This window comes from Cryptomeria japonica, chromosome 8 (assembly GCF_030272615.1).
Source record: "Cryptomeria japonica chromosome 8, Sugi_1.0, whole genome shotgun sequence".
NCBI classification, from domain to species: domain Eukaryota; kingdom Viridiplantae; phylum Streptophyta; class Pinopsida; order Cupressales; family Cupressaceae; genus Cryptomeria; species Cryptomeria japonica.
Window position 1 is genome coordinate 121,881,690 of NC_081412.1, and position 15,924 is coordinate 121,897,613.

Sequence of the window (15,924 nt, forward strand, 5' to 3'; positions counted from 1 at the left end):
ATAAAGATTTGATCTTCTGCCTCTGCTCTACAGACTGATTAGCCACCCTTATTAATTGCATCATTTCCCTCTTTGAATTACTCTCTATGTTCAATTACTATTTTTAGTAATCTTCACCTTCCCAAGGCTATGACATCTTGTCTGCTGAAGATTATCTGATCTTCTTGAGCCTCACAATTTATCTTCTACCAATTCTCCAGCAATCAACATTAAATACATCTATCATCCTTAAATGTTTCATTCTTCAAAGATCAGATTTGATCAAACATGCAACAACTATTTCTTAACAATGATTTCTAATTTATCCCGTATATGCCATGAATTCCACTTCATCTTCATCATTGGGTCAAATTTGGTCAACCGCCTATGTGGACCACTTCTATTTTGGCATCCACTTTTCTCTTTATTACCAATTCACAGACTGGAAGAATGGGTAAAATACCCATATTGTGAAATTGTGATGGTCGCTTTCTTTCCTTGTCACAAAAATTACAAAAGGTGGTTCCCGCAGTCTGACTAACACTACGTGTTATGCACTCTCACGGTTTTGCAACACCTTAGGTCAATGCAAAGAGTTGACCTGTGAAATAGTGAAACTGTGTGTTATGCACTTATTGTTGTATCACAACTCCCTTTGGTCAACACAAAGAGTTGTTCGCAAAATAGCGATACCATTCTCTATGTGTTATTCACTTCATAGTTTCGCATCTGCCTTGGTTAGCGCAAAATGTTGACCTGTGAAATAGCGATAATCCCAAACATAGTATTTTATGCACTTGTCTTCTCTTGTTGCGGTTTCAAAGTGATCTTGGTCAATGCAGGTTGTTGACCTATGAAACAATGATAGCGATAAACACAGTGTGTTACGCACTTTTCCTGTCTCTTGTCGCAGTTTCACAGCTACTTTGTTAGTGTAGGTTTTTATTTTCCTACTTTGGTTTATTATTTTCCTTTTTCCTAGGTTTTTCCTACACTTTAATTAAGCTTGCTTAGGTTAATAAAGCATGTTTACTTAAGGCAAGTGGGTATTGAGGTGTCGGCATGCTATGAGGAGGTGCATTTACTATGTTTAGACCATCATGGTGGTCTCTCCTCACTAGCTGGTATTGCCACCTTCACCTCTCTCTTGAGTCTATATAAACACGCTACCTTGCTTGTATTTTCATATTGGATACTGAGAGATTTATCTTGATGTTATTCTGTCATTGAGAATTCACATCAAGTTTATCTAGTATTGTTATTCTGTCCATTTTATTTTCAAAATTTTGTTCTAAATCTTTCAATTCGATTCTAGTTTAAATCCGTTTTCTCAAATTTTAACATGGTATCAGAGCCTATTTTGAAAGATTAGATTATTGTAGAGATCTTATAAAATATTGTTGTGTTTTCTTTTTCATTTTGCATGATTTGAAAAACCAGCAAAGGTTTTTGAAGATCTAGTAATATTGTTTTACATATATGTTTTTTTGTAAAACAAGGTTTTTGAAGCTTAGATTTGTAAAGGAACTTTCAAATAGTGCATTTTGAGGCTAACAGACCTTTCCTTTTTGTTTGGAAGGCCCAAAAACCTCTATTTTTATATAAAGTGTTTGTAGATCGAACGCCAGAAGCTTTGCATGTCATTTTTTCCTTGTTGAAGGCATTTTTTTACACTGTGGCCAAATCTTCTACAAGTGACAAAGAAAAACTCTTTCTGAGTTTGTTTTACCACTGAAAAAAACCATCTGGGTTGTTTTCAAATTTTCTTTTCATTTAGCAAATATTTTGAAAATCATGTTGGAAAGCTTTAGCCAGACCCTTCACCATTGCAGTTTTCAGTTTTGCACTTGGTCTTCAAATGAGTTGTTCTCAGTCATACAAAGGTTATTTTCAATGAATTTTTTTTTGAAATGGGGTATTTATTTATGTTGTTTGCACTGTTGTAATCAATGTTTTCTTAGAAGCTACCAATTTTCCATAAATCAAGTTTTATCAACAGATCTGAAGGGCAGTGCCTGTTTTATAAACGTCAAACCACTATAAATTTCACATATGATCTCAGATTTAGGTCATTTTTTTTTAAAGTGGATTATTTTTCAAATAAAATACATTGGTGTTGGTTTGTTGTTCATATTCTGAGATATTATTTTTGCCTTCAGTATTTGTGTCCATTTTTTGGACTTTGTAAAACTCTAAAAAATAACTCGAGTATTGTAAATGCACTAAATTATAAAGTGCCACCTTATAATATCTGGGGGTGATTTCCGATCTAGTAAAAAGGGGAGTGGTCTAGTGTGTTCTCTCTGAGTTTTTCGTCTCTCTTTCCTATACAAGCAATCTTACTTTTTGCATTTAAAATGGATCAAAATATAGTACCAATACTCACACCTTACAACTACTATGAGTGGAAGTCAAAAATGACAATCTATTTTAAGAAGTTGGGGTTGTTTAGAGTAACTACTGGACTTGAAACTAAACCGACACTAATTGCAGAAAAGCCAAAATGGTTTAACGAATGTGATGAAGCTTATGGTACTTTATGTATGTCTGTATCTTCTAATCTTATTTTTCATGTTGAGTCTGCTACAACTCCAAATGATGTATGGACAACATTAGAAGGATTGTTTGGTAAACAAGATGAGTTAAGGGGACACCAATTGGAGAATGAGCTAATAGGGTTAAATCCATGTAATTTTGATACAACTCAGGACTTCTTCACAAAACTAAAGGATGTAAGATTTCAATTGAAGGCATGTGGGATAGATAAGAAAGATTCACAATTGATTCTAATCATTCTTTCCAAACTTGGTCCAAACTATTCAGTTTTTGTTTCTACTTTCTATGCTACAAAAAGTTCCTCGGCAACTAGCTTTAAAATGCCTTCTCTTGACGATTTTACAAAAGAACTCACACAAGAACAGGATATGTTGATTCAAATGGGCATAATTAAGCCCTCTAAATCTCAATCCTTGGTTTCCAACCAGGGTACAAAAGATCAAAATGGGCTTTCTAAGCAAGAAAAGAAACAAAAGAACCAAGGAGAAAAGAAGCAAGAATAGAAGCCAGTTACTTCAAAAGCAACTAATGATGCATCTTCTTCAAAGGGTGACAAGACCAAGAAGGAGAAAACTAAGTGTTACTACTATAAGAAACCTAGTCATGATGAACATAAATTCTTGAAGAAGCAAATTGATCATTTGACTCATCTTCTAGAAAAGAACAACATCAAGGTGCCTGATTCTGTCAAACCAAGTTCATCTCAGAAATATTCAAAGGACACAAGGGGAAAGAAAAGGGCAAGGCCCTGGTTTCTGTTGCTTCCCATCCTAATTCTCGGATCATTGAATTGAGTGCTTCACACCACATGGCTTCATCGAAAGATAGTTTTTCCTCCTTGGAGTCATGTTCTATGCCATCTATTCTATTGGGTGATGACAAACCTACAGAAGTTCATGAGAGAGGGTCTGTTGATGTGCATGAAGGAACATTTCAGGATGTCCTTTGTGTTCCATCTTTGTCAATTAATCTCCAATTTGTCTATCAGATCACTCACACTGGCTCTGGCAAGCGGGTTGAGTTCACTCCAGACACAATGGTAATCAAGATGCACAATGGGTCTACAATTGCAGTGGGAAAGGTAGATCATCAGTCTAGACTGTATCACTTTTCTCACTTTGTTCCTAATTCTCCTTCACTTGCATTGCTCACTCACTTTGATGAGGTGAGTTGTTTGTGGCATCAGTGGTTTGGCTACTTGAACTACCGCTACTTGCAGCAGATCAGTCAACATGACATGGTTATAGGGTTGCCTTCTATTCAATTTTTTGATGGAGTTTGTCAAGGATGCATTCTTGGCAAGCACCCTAAAGAAAAAATTGATAAAGGAAAAGCATGGAGAGCCACACAACTTTTGGAGCTAGATCATGGTGATCTAGTAGGACCATTTCCACATCCTTCTTTCGGCGGGGCCAAATATGTCTTGACATTCATTGATGATCTTTCTCAATACACCTTTGTATATTTTCTCAAACAAAATTCTGAGGTCTTTGAGTCTTTTCAAGAATTCAAATCCTTTGCAGAGAAGCAATCAGGGAAAACCATCAAGATTCTGCGCACCGATAATGGGGGGGAATATGTCAACTAGAGGTTTGAGCAATTTTGTATCTCAGAAGGCATTGATCTTCAACACACAGTTCCCTACACTCCACAACAAAATGGAGTTGTAGAACATAAGAATCGGTCCTTGAAGGAAATATTTAATTGTATGATCCACTCTAGATCATTGGCACCTCAGTATTGGGTAGAGGTCATCAACTGTGCATGTTATATCCAGAATTGGGTTCCTCATCGAGCTATGAAGGAGGTAACTCCTTTCCAAGCTTGGACTGGTCGGAAACCCACAGTCAAACACTTTCGTGTGTTTGGGTCTCCTACATAGGCCCACATTCCAGCAGAGAAACACAAGGCTATGGATCCATAGAGCAAGCCTTGCATATTTTTTGGGTATCCAGATGGTGTCAAAGGCTACAGGCTTCTCCATCCTACCACACATGAGATTTTCTTTGAAAGGAGTGTTTGTTTTGAGGAGGATACTTCCAGTTCTTCTTCTGCCACTTCTCCATCTTTCATTTCTATGGAGACATTACGACTTCATGATGATAGTTCTTCTGAGGATTTTAATCCTCCTGGTCCTTCTGAGGAGTCTTCTTCCTCCACTTTAGATGATGATGATGAGGATTCATCTTCCTCCTCTCTTAGTCATCATTCAGAGGATGATGATTCTTTTCATTCTCCAGCTACTGGGATGTGTTAGGGTCTCCTGCATAGGCCCACATTCCAGTAGAGAAACACAAGGCTATGGATCCGTAGATCAAGCCTTGCATATTTATTGGGTATCTAGATGGTGTCAAAGGCTACATGCTTCTCCATACTACCACACATGAGATTTTCATTGAAAGGAGTGTTCATTTTGAGGAGGATACTTCTAGTTCTTCTTTTGCCACTTCTCCATCTTTCATTTCTATGGAGACATTACAACTTCATGATGATAGTTCTTCCGAGGATTTTAATCCGCCTGGTCCTTCTGAGGACTCTTTTTCCTCCACTTTAGATGACAATGATGAGGATTCATCTTCCTTCTCTCTTAGTCATCATCCAAAGGGTGATGATTCTTTTCATTCTCCAGCTACTGGGGCTCTTTGGGCTCATGAGACATTGTAATCAATAGGTGATTGGGTTGGTGATCCCTTAGATGAGAGAAGGACAAGGTCTCAATTCAAGCATGCTCCACATCTCTTCTTTACTACAGCTTCAGATCCACAGTCTTTTCGGGAAGCTTCAGGTGTCCCCGAGTGGGATGTTGCTATGCAAGAGGAGTTCAATTCCTTGGAGAGGAACCATACTTGGGATTTAGTCCCTCTTCCTAAGGGAAGGAAACTTGTTTGGTGCAAGTGGATCTACTAAACAAAATTTGTTGCAAATGGGTCAGTTGATAAGCATAAGGCTCGCCTGGTCGCCAAAGGATTCTCCCAGGTTGCTGAGATTGACTACGCTGAGACTTTTGCACCAGTTGCCAAGATGAATTCCATCTGAATTATCCTTTCTATTGTTGTTGCCCATCGCTAGGAATTTTGTCAGATGGATGTGAAGAGTGTTTTTCTTCATGGTGACCTTCAGGAGGAGATATATATGGAGCAGCCACAAGGTTTCGTCTAGGATCCTTCACTTTTTTGTCACCTTCGGAAGTCTCTCTATGGCCTTAAATAGACCCCTCAAGCCTGGTATGACAAGATGGACTCCTTCCTTCTACCAGTTGGGTTCACTCGATGCCATTCTGATTCAAACGTCTACATTTTGTAGTCGGATGATACTCTCACCTTCCTTGTTCTCTATGTTGATGATTTGTTGATCACTAGGAGTCACTCGTCTCATATCAAGGTCAAAACTGCCCTTCATGATCATTTCTTGATGTCTGACCTAGGCCTACTCCACTACTTCTTAGGGATTGAGATCACTTAGTTGCCTTTTGGTATCTTCATTGGACAACCTAAGTATGCTCTAGATATGCTCTCAATATTTCGCATGGTTGACTGTAAGCCTGCGCCGACTCCATTTCTGTCAGGAGTCAAACTTGAGGCTTCTTGTTCTTCACCCTTGGTGGATGCTACCTTGTATTGTCAATTGGTTGGAAGCCTCATATATTTGACTCACATGAGGCCTAATATTTCATATGTTGTGGGCCTGGTCTCCAAGTTCATGCAAGAACCACATGAGTTGCATTGGAAAGCAGCTAAGCGGATTCTTCACTATGTATAGGGTACTCACAATTATGGGATTCATTATATAGCAGGTGTGGATATTGACTTGGTGGGATATAAAGATTCAGATTGGACAGGTGATTCTTAGGATCACAAGTCCACTTCAGGGTTTTTCTTCTCTCTTGGTTTTGGTCCAGTTTCTTGGTCGAGAAAGAAACAATCCAATATTTCTCTTTCATCTACTGAGGTTGAGTATCAAGGAGTAGTTAATGCTACTACTGAGGCCATTTGGCTTCAGAACATTCTCACTAAGTTTGGAATTTCTTTTCGAAATCCTACAGTCATCTTTTGTGACAACCAGAGTGCTATTAAGATTTCTCACAATTTGGTTCATCATCAGTGGACCAAGCACATTGAGATTCACATGCACTGCATTTGAGAGTTGATTCATGAGCAGGTTCTTGATCTTTAGTACTGTCAGACATCAGATCAGACTATAGACATCTTCACCAAACCCTTCACTAAGAGCAAGTTTATTCATTTGAGAGCTTTTCTTGGGGTGCAACAAGTGTTCTCTTTTGTTGGGGAGGCTTCTTAGTTCCCCCCCTCTCTCTCTCTCTCTCTCTCTCTCTCTCTCTCTCTCTCTCTCTCTCTCTCTCTCTCTCTCTCTCTCTCTCTCTATTCTGGGGGGGGGGCATACTCTCTTTTGTCAAGGGGGAAGACTATGTACATGGGTACCTCATCAAGCTTCATTTGTTGGGACCCATATTTTCACCCACCTAAGCTATGCTTAAGGGGGGGTGTTAGTGTAGGTTTTTATTTTCCTAGTTGGGTTTATTATTTTCCTTTTTCCTAGGTTTTTCCTACACTTTAATTAAGCTTACTTAGGTTAATAAAACATGTTTACTTAAGACAAGTAGGTATTGAGGTGTCTACATGCTATGAGGAGGTGCATTTACTATGTTTAGACCATCATGGTGGTCTCTCCTCACTGGCTGGTATTGCCACCTCCACCTCTCACTTGAGTCTATATAAACAAGCTACCTTGCTTGTATTTTCATATTGGATATTGGGAGATTTCTCTTGATGTTATTCTATCGTTGAGCATTCACATCAAGTTTATCTAGTATTGTTATTCTGTCCATTTTATTTCCAATATTTTATTCTAACTCTTTCAATTAGATTCTGGTTTAAATTTGTTTTCTTAGATTTTAACATACCTTTGGTCAACATAGAGAGTTGACCGTGAAACAGTGATAGTGATAACATGATGTGTTATGTTGTCCCTGTAACAATGTGTGACTAACATGATGTATTATACATTATTGCAACTCCACTTTTTCTGATTCAAACCAATTTGCTCAATGCTTTACCAACTTAATGGCCTATGTCTTCTTTTCCCAATCGCAAGACCAAGCAAACTTCCAATTGTATTCTTTGTCTTCTTTATGGCTTTTGACTAAACACAAACTCATGATTGTTCAACTTGCACACATACACATAAATTTGATCAACTTGCCAACATGATATAGTATCATATTCACCAGTCTTATTTTCCTTTGAGACACTCATCATTTCAGCATCTTTGTCTAGAGGATATTGACATCAATGACAATCTAGTGCCAACAATATACATGCATACATACATACATACATACATACATACATACATATAATGTGTTTCAAGATGTTTGTGTTCGCTTTTATGCTTCTCACAGTTTGTTCTATGCAGATGTGGAATAAAGTATAGAAAATTGATAGTGTTATGCTACCAACATGTGAGGAGGATGAAGTTACTCCAATTCAACAACCGATAGACCCTATTTACATTTCTTCTTTATATGAGTAAATAATAGATATTTTAAAATTTTGTTTTTAATGGTGAGCTTGAGTGTTGTTTTACAATTTTTACAAGGCAAATCTAGTGAAAGAGGGGTATAGGTGGACATGGTGGAATTAGAAGATGGCAATGCAAGGATGAGAAGTGGAGTGATTTTATTTGTAATATGGTTATATGTATTTGCAAGTTGGTCAAAAAATTAATCTATTATTGATTAAATGTGACCTAGTTTCGTACATGTCAAATCACTAGCTGTATATAAGTGGTTATATAATGGAAATATAAACATCTATTTACATTCACCCAAATTTGGGAAGATGGATAGTAATTGCTCTATATATGATTGGATACATAACTGATTTAACATGTACCTTTTTTTACATGTTATAAAAACAATTAATATATATATATATATATATATATATATATATATATATATATATATATATATATATATATATATATATATATATATATATATATATATATATATATATATATATATATATATATATATATATATATATATATATATATATATATATATATATATATATATATATGTCTATATTTGGCCATTAAGTTGACAATCGGTTGTCAACTACTATCCCAAGTACTAGACCCTGCACCACGATTGGGCCCTCTCCCTTACTATTTTTTAGAACTGAAGTTAGTCTTTTCAGTTTTTTTTTAAAAAATTTTATTTATTTTTCAAAAATTATAAATATAATATTATTAGTTGGAGGATACTATTGCATCCATTCAATCCAATTATTTAATTAGTTTAGCCGATCAGTGCAAAGAATTAAAAAATTTGAACAAAAAAGTTAGTGTAAGTTTAATTTTTATTTTAAATAATTTGTTACTGTCATTTTTCTTTCTTCCTATTAGTGATATAAGTGAAAATTTTAATGTTTTCAATAAAAATACACCAAATTTGTAATCTACTAATTATTTGAATGACATAAACACAAAAGATACAATTTATTATTGATAGTTGAAGAAAACTAAGAATATAAGGTACAATCTACTATTATTATTAACTATTCTTTCTACATGGCAACTCAGTTGTTGTCATGATTATTATCTAAATCAAACATGAGACTCCTTTTATTTATAAAGTACATACATTATTTATTATTTTATAGTTTTTGTTTATGATTATAATCTAAAATCAATGTGAGTATTATCTAAATACACAGGTGGCTCTTTTTATTTATAAAGTAAATACATTGTTTATTATTTTATAGTGTTTGTTTATGAAGAACATCATTCCTAAGTTTGTTGGGAAGTGTAATTATTATCATTTTTAAAATGTTCATAAATATATATTATGAAATGGAAAGAGAAACAACAAAGTTGTCACTATGTGTAAATGTTTAGGTGAACATAAATAATATTACACATCTTTTCCACATTTATTATTTTTGCATATATTGAATATAGTGGGGGATGAAATAAGTTAAAGAAATGGACTTCTCTTGCCACCAATAATTTTGGAGTCATAATTAGTATACAAAAATAATTGTTGCCAAGGATGTAAAAATATTAATGGATAATAAAGATGATATGTATAATATAATATTTATAATTATTATATAGGTTTAATTCTATTATTGATTTTGATTGAGTTAAAAGTTAGTTAATATAAAAAAAAAATTATTTTAAAGTTGATTTATTTTTAATTTTTCTTTGTTTTAAATGATAAGTAATTTCTTAAAGGGAAATTTAATGAATAATTTACATGATCAATGATTTTAAAATTGATATATAAGATTTATGTCAAAATATATTATTCTTCTTTCTATAAATATATATTTTTTATTTTCAAGAATTTGTCATAAAATTTAATTCCTTTACATTTTTATTGTATGTTTTTGATTAATTAAAAATAGGTTTTAAGGGACCCGAAACGCAGATACATAAGAAACTCAGATACATTTTTATTGTATGTTAATGCTTGTTTTATTCTACATTAATTCTTAGTAAACTTTGATAGCTCTGAAAATTGATTGCATAAAATTTTCAATTTTGAGCTCAAACATTGATTTCCTGGTTTTGTTTGCATCCTTTGTAATGATCCAAGGTCTAGGGTTTAGGGTTTATCAAAGTTTCTTATGTTTTGTGAAGAAAACCCTAGTAATGATATTTTTTGTCGTTACTTTTTTCCCACTTAAACCCAAGGGTTGTTTACCATGGGCGGGGCCATTTTACTCCCTAAGTATTAAGTGGTGGTAAACCGGTTTATGAAATATGATTTCTCCTAAGTCAAGCGCATAAAATTTTCCCTATAACTGATTTTTCCTTTTAAATATTTATGCCCGCACCCATAATTTTCCTAAGTCTGAAAGTCCTAAGTATTTCGACAGGTTGTTAACTACAGAATGAATCCAATGGTTTGCGCTTCCCCGTGATCAAAGATGCGAGGATGATAAAGACCACGACATCACGATATTGTGCCACATGTTTCCAGTGGAAACCAAAAAGGGTGGCAGTATAACCGGTCGAAGCATTGTTACCGGTTCTCAGATAGTAAAAGTCGGTTTACTAACAGTCCTATCAATTGGCACATGTTCAAAATGAACGATGATCTTATGTCCTGAGGTAAAAGGTGCTCATTTTTTAATTCTGGAGGAGTTAATGGGTATTGTGTGAAGCAATAAAGCTTGAATATATCTGACAACCCCCGTATCCCTGCAATGGAAGTTGCAAGGAAGTTATGGACCGCGACATCGCGAGATGATGCCACAGGCTAACCAGGAAGACTTATGATGGGGCCGACGACAGAGTTTGGTTGAAAGATGATGTGGCGCTAATTAGTCAAGACTTGGTGGGTCTATGGATACATATGGAGGGTCAAATGTTGCATTGACAAACAATGACCATTAGATTTGCCAAGTTGGGTAAGATTTGTGGTTGAGTTTCAAATGTGAAATTAGGAGGGATCATAGAAGACACTTGTCATTGCTTGCCCGTGAGAGGCAGAATGAACATGATACAGACTTGTCCACTCAGGATGATTAGTGACCAGTTGGGAGATTTTGATGTCGACCCAGTCTAGGAGGATTATTTTCAAATTTTCTATTGAGCAAAAGACTGATTCGAGAAGGCAAGGACAGTATCTCAGAGATGTGAAAGGATTAGGATAAGCTTCCAATTCAAGTGTGATGGATCATGAGTTCTCTGATGAATTCAGATATTTTCTTGTTGATAGAGATCCTAAAGCAGAAGAATGTAGACCCATGGAAGAATAAAATCAGGATAAAATCACTCGCATCAGATGAACCTTGATAGAAGAATACAATGGATGTGATATGTATGAATTCTAGTGTCCATAGCTGGTAGATTGAATTAAGAGCACCAGAGTGATGATGTTTCACAAATAGACACTACTTGATGAAGTATTATTCAACTATAAATACAACAAGGTGGTGATTAAATTGGTAGGAGAGTATGAAGCCTTTTCATTTTCTGAATGCAGTTTTTTTTTTCTGCAAAGGGAATGATGTTTGAGCAAGCTTGTAGATTGAGTTGCAATATACTTTGTGATACTGGATGGATTTTTTCTCTCACATGTGAGTATGTCTATTACCAAAGGGGATGTGAAAGTGGGGAGGATTTCCAAAGGGGGCATGAAAGCCTTTTCTTATGAAGAAAGGCCACACATGGCACAACTTCTGTGTCTACTCTATCACTGGATGGCAAGGGGTTCTGAGAGAGAGCCCGCAAAGGAATAAAAAAGGAACATGTTTGGGTAGGGAGTGGCAGCAATCCATCCATGTAGTTGCATGGAAGCTGCAACCCCTCCCCAACATATTATGTTTCCCCACTAACTCCCCCTCCCACTGCCTTTGATCCTAGGCGTGAAGGTTGAAGCTCCTCCTCTATTTTAGAGGCAACTTTTCTTCTTGTCGGGAGCCCATTTCCTTTCCAAGAGGGGAAATGCTCAATAGGACAAAAGCACAACATCTCACACTCCATCCGAAGGTGTCAGGACGATAACGACATGGCTCAAACCATTTTGCCCCTACCAATTTTCAGTTAAGAACAATGATTCACAGGTGCCATCACATGTACATGTAAACATTTTTGTAACAGAATTGCATACAGACTTTTAGGGCTAATTGTTAAGAATGAATCTATTGTTAACATGTGTCTTCTGGTCGGAAGCTTGTTGCTCCCTTTATTATATAAAAAGGGAAACCATGGCCAGAAGAAGGGTTAAAATTTGTTGGAAATGTCTTGTAGGTTCAGTTTTCTTGTTCCTTGGGTTTTTCCTTGTCTGTTTCCAGTAGCGAGTCAAGGTGAAGCAAACAAGTTGTAAAATCTTTTACAGAGCAAAATAAAGAAATGTTTTAGTGTCAAATTTTGTACAGGTTCTTGAAGGAGTTATATATCAATTTTATCTTGTGACAGAGATAACATTTTGTTTAAAGAAAAACAGAATTCCAGCCTTTTTTCTCTCCATTGCATGATTCTATCATTTTAAAGCAAAATCAACCAAGGGTTTATTTCATTTAGTTCATTGTTATGATGTATGTAGCTTTCTATTTATGCTTTGGCCCAAGGGGTCAATTAAATCACTTAAATGGAGTTGTAGAATGATAGGGCTTATGCAAGGATTTTAGATAAGTAGTTTTGGGTTAGGGTTACAAATGGGATATATTGTAAGGCAGTATCATCTTAGATTTTATGTTATCAGATCAAATTCTGTCACATTTTCAGGTTTATCTTTTATATCTTTCAGGTGCCCAATGGAGTAAGGCACTAATCAATGCTTGTAACGGGTCTTGTTTATCATCCTTGTTTTGCTTTCAACTGATGAATCTCTACAAATTTTCTAAATATCAGAATATCATTTGTTAAGTTTTATATTTTTTTTTGAAAAGTTGTCCTACCCTTCTCATACTCTAGCTTAAGGTTAAGGATCACTGAAGAACTTTCCATCCTTGAGCATTCTCCCTTTCTGTTGAGTCCTTTTATGAGATAATCTGCTTTGTTTTCTGGTAAATTCCTGAGTATCGTAGCAAGAGATTCGTTGAAGGGATCACCCTCCTAGGTCCTGTAGAGCCCGAAGTGTAGAAGGATCTTGTATCCTTGTTGAAGTTTGTCCAAGCCTGATGAATATTGATAGTTGGAGGTGGCTCTCCATAGGTATTTGGAGGAATCAGCTTGGTCTCTGCCCAGTGGCAGTATGAACTCGTCCATTTTTGGGAACCAACAAACTTCATAACTATTTATTTTTTATTATAATTTTAATATTGTTTAATACCAATTTTTTTATTTCATACATTATTATTAGTACTTGCCATAGACAATACTATTGCATTCACTGAAGCCCAATCAATCAATTAGTTTGCACCAATCAAAAGTGATTATTATTTTTTATTTAAAAATAAACTTAGTTTTTGTAAAGTTGAGATTTATATTTTTAAATTTAAAATATTGCAGAAATTATTTATCTACACTATGATTCGTTTAAAATTTTTGGTGTTATAGGAACAAATTTTTAGGAATGATAGATTTTTTAGGTTTCTTTTGGATTTCTTTGTATTTTAAAAAACGAAATGTCTATTTTAAATAGTTTTTTTTTTTTATTATTATTATTATTTATAATATTGTAAATAAAATACTCTTTCTAAATAGAGATATAAATTCTAATAATTATTTTTTATCTCAAAATATAGATAATAGAAACAATTATAGAGATTTCATTTAGTTTAAATTAAATTAAATACAGATATTTCTATTAAAAAACAAACTTAATTATTATATGTATTATTACTACTTGCCATGGGCAATACTATTGCATTCACTTATGCCTAATTAATTAATTTTTTACACCAATTAAAAGTGATTATTATTTTTGTTTTCAAAATGAACTTTCTTTTTATAAAGTTGAGATTTATATTTTTAAATTATAAATTATTTATCTACAATATGATTGGATGAAAAAAAATGGTGTTATAGGAGGAAATTTATAAGAACAATTTTTTAGATTTTTATATATTTAAAAAATAAATTTAAATTTTTTTTTAAAAAATTTCATTTTTTATTGAGAATCTTGTAAATAAAATGATTTTCTACATAAATATATATAAATTTTAATATATATTTTTTACTTTTGAAAATATAGGTAATAAAATTTATTAACTATTGCATAGGATTTGTTCACACCATTTAAATAAAATAAAATAAATATTTAAATAAATAATTAAACTATTTCATTATAAGTATTACACAATAAATATTTCTATTATAAATAAATTTTCACTTTAAGATCAATTATAATTAACATTACATAAATATAATTAAAATAATATATAATCTTAAAACTAATAATTAATAATTAAATTTAAGATTAATCTTATTATTATTTATTTTTTTGATTGGTAAAAGGCTATATTTTATTTATTAATACTAAAAAGAGAAATTACATAGATATCAAAAAGCTTATGCTTAAACCACTATCCTTGTGGATGAAAGTACCCCAACCCCCCAGAACATGAATCTTGCTACATACCAATGACACCATAAATAGCTATTTTAGAGGCAACAAAAACAACTACAAGACTAAAACTATAAACTACAACAATGCATAAGATTAGCACTAGAAAAAATAAACATCCTCTGCAACCAAAAATTGCATTATACAACCTACTCGTGACTTTAGACCCTTCTCCTTCGACTTCTCATCATTGATCCAATAGTCTTCCTTATGGAAGCCATACTTTTGCTTCCCTTCTTTGGCTCCTCTCCACCCATTGCCTCGTCCACTTGACCATAGTTGTACATATACTCTTTAATAAGCATCTAGCCACCTTGAGCTTCCATCCTTCTCTACTCCCAAATGATAAATGGCCTCAAAGGAGGGATAAATTAAGCATCCTGAATCCACTCTTCGCTCTGGCGACAAATTCTTCAGCCAGCCGCAACATGGGCATCGGGGTTTCCATACTAAATTGTTACTCTTCCCTTATGCATTCTGTAGTCACATAAATCTGTCCATTTTAATTAAATGAATATTTGCTATTTATTTAATTAAAAATCCACTAGCCATCAATTAATTAAATTAATATTGGGATTTTGTAAGGAGAGGAGGCGCTCTGCAACTAGGGCACGAAACCCAGTGGTGTCACTAGTTGCAGTACGCTATTGTGTGCAAGGGCTCCCTGGCCTTACTGGGAAGCCCTCGAGTCATTTATTACCACTCCTACATTAAATGGAGCCTAATAAAGATGGCTCCAGTAACCCTAAACAACCCATTCGTCCAACTGCGAGCGCTCGAGAGTTGCAAAAGACCTTCAGCCAAGCGGTGGAGGGCAAGCGGTTTTCATTCCTCGAATATGCAAGGTTCGAAGCCGCTCTCCACCATGAAGATGAAACCAATCTCACGCCAGCACAAGGTGATGTCCACTCCTCCAAACACATCACCATTAAACCTAATGACTCCATGCTCTCTGCCATTTCTTCAGAGATTTCTAGACTTAGGGATTCAACAATTTTTTTCGCTGCCTTTGATGTAAATAACGTACCATCTTGTCAATATATGAATAAGTGGTTGCAAGATGTGTGGGTCAATAAATTAGGGTTTCAATTTTCATTTTGTAGAATGATTCAAAAGGGTTTGTTTCTAATCTTCTTTGACAATAAGGAAAGCGAAAGCAAAATTGTAAATAAACAGTTTTGGTCAGTAGGAAATTTGTCTTTTAGGGCGGTTTGTTGGGACCCCGAAGCTTGTAATGATAAAATTCTTGCCCTTTCCTGCCCAAAATGGATAACTATTAAGAATGTCCCAGCTTTCCTTTGGTCTTGTGTGGATAAAATTGCGGAACCCTTGGGGAAAAT